General features: G+C 35.4%; 1 long non-coding RNA gene across 1 annotated transcript; it reads left to right on the top strand.

Moving 5' to 3' along the window:
• Positions 1-215: 215 nt before the first annotated feature.
• LOC109943747 (uncharacterized) lies at positions 216-930 on the top strand. Its single transcript, XR_002266826.2, has 3 exons — positions 216-308; positions 401-499; positions 588-930. It is a non-coding gene; the product is annotated as an uncharacterized lncRNA (long non-coding RNA).
• The last annotated feature ends 1,366 nt before the right edge of the window (positions 931-2,296 follow it).

The raw sequence follows: 2,296 nt of genomic DNA, 5'->3' as shown, positions 1-2,296 counted from the left end.
CATTATGTTAAGCCAGCAAAGAATATGCAACAAGCTATTAAGAACTTCCCTGAAGATTTTCCACAAGCTGACTGGGAGTGGTTGGTTAAAGAACATTTCTATAGTAAGGATTTCATTGTAAGTGCTATACTGCTGCCCATTACTGTTCTTAATTGTTTACTGCTGAGATGGTGTTATTAACATGTATAGTAATCTAATTATTCATTGCATTCTAGGCAAGGAGCAAGAGAAATTCAAAAAATAGATCTAACTTGACAATCCTCCATCACAGTGGCAGCAAACCATTTAGAAAAGTAATTTATGACAATGTAAGTATTTGACATTTTATCTAAACATGTGGATTAGTTTTATTGTATATTACTTGTTAATCTTGATTACATATATTCCATGCATATACTAGGGCGGAAAGGATAACAACCCTCCAAGTTTGGATGCCTTATTTTTCATGACTCACACAAAGGGTGGTAGTTTTCTAGATTCTGAATCCTCCAGCAAGCATGTGAGCTTATGAAGTCATATATATTTCTGTTTATTGGTGTGATATATCATAATACAAATCTCTGAAATTAAGGTATCTTTGAATGCAGGCACAACTTGAGGAACAAATATCATTAGATCCTTCTCTTTCTAATGCTGAACTTATGGATAAGTGCTTCCCTTCAAAGAGACAGGATCACATTGTTGGATATGGTGGTGGCGTGAAAGCAAGACATCTTAGAAGTCCATGCATTAGTAAGGCTGAATTGATAGAAAAGTTGAAACAGTCCGAGGATGAGAAAAGAGCAATGCAAGAAGAAAATAGAGAGCTACGAGAAGAAAATAAAGCTACAAACAGTCGTATGAGCCGTATGGAACAGGAGTGGGAAGAACTAAAGAACAGATTAAGTAGTAGTTAGACAAAAAGTTCTAGTATACGATCATCGCCTTCAGGTAAAACTTTCATCTTTTGTTTACTACAGTTTTGTATTTTATTTTATTGAAAACCAGTATATAAATTCTCAATTGTGCTTGTATGTATGCATAAGAAATTTAGATCAGCGCTTTCTCCAAATTTGTCTTGCATGCAATGCAACCTCCGTATTTTGAAGATAATCAATGGAGTTCAGGAATTAGTGGTGGAGCAAGAAAACAAATGAAAATGAGTAGGCAAGATCAAGGTTTTAGGATTTCTGGTGGATTTAATATTGCATTCAGTAAAATTGTTGTTGTTCTTGCCTTAGCTTGCATTTGTAAACCTGTAAAGCTGATCTGACATCAATAGCAAGAAAATTTATGACTTCAGTATTCTTTTTAATTGAAACGGCTACTATATTAAAATAATTTATAGTGTTTTTACTTGTGCATTCTAGGAAGATGGTTCCTGTTACTAGCTTATTCAGCAGAGTACCAATTTGCATTGACGGATGGAAATCGTTTACTGAGGGGAAAATGCATGAATGGACCAAGTTCAGTAGAAAACCAAGGTCACAGTTTAGAGCAAAAGAAGATAGCACCTGACTTTAGATGTTGGACTTAACCTGCCTATTATTGCAAACCATTGTAGGGACATGCAGCTATTTACATGTACATGTAACTTCTGTTTGTATATATTTTTAACAAGAGAATGGTGACCAGCTTATTTAACAAGAGAATGGACTTTACATGTATCTTATTCAGCAAAGAATGGTGACCGGCCACCTTACTGATTTCTATCACTGTACAGGGCAGCATTCTTGAAGGCCACCACGGTGCATGGGAGAGGCACGCTGGAGTCTATGTGCATGGCAGGGAGAAGAAATTAAAGTCCTAGCTAGTGTGACGTGATCATTGTTGTAAAGATTTTTCAGATTTTATACTATATGGAAATACATCTCATATGTAATAATCAGATTTGTTTTGGTTAATACAATTTATACTTGTTTCAAATGAGGTTCATATATGAGCTGTGAAGTGTTTGTTGGTGCATGCTGAAATGAAATTTAGTTTCCTGTCTTTGATATACTATTAATGTAATATATATGATTACAGATGCAGTTTCAATACTATTGTAAGTGGACGTTAATGTTGACATGTGGTTGTTAATAGTCATGTCTGTTATAGCTAAAACCAAGGTTGTTGATGCCTCATATGTGGTCGCTAAAAGCTGCAAATTTGGTTGTTGATGCTTTTTATGCGGTCGTTAATACCCCACAACTAACGACCATTATATATCCGGTCGTTAATCGAATAACGACCGGAATCTACATGTGGTCGTTACTACAATTAACGACGGAACATTTAACGACCATCGACGACCACATTTTTGTGGTCGTTGTTT

Source organism: Zea mays, chromosome 1 (genome assembly GCF_902167145.1).
Source record: "Zea mays cultivar B73 chromosome 1, Zm-B73-REFERENCE-NAM-5.0, whole genome shotgun sequence".
Classification (NCBI taxonomy): Eukaryota; Viridiplantae; Streptophyta; class Magnoliopsida; order Poales; family Poaceae; genus Zea; species Zea mays.
Note: the sequence above shows the minus strand (reverse complement) of the source record. Positions and strands in the feature narration are given on the sequence as shown.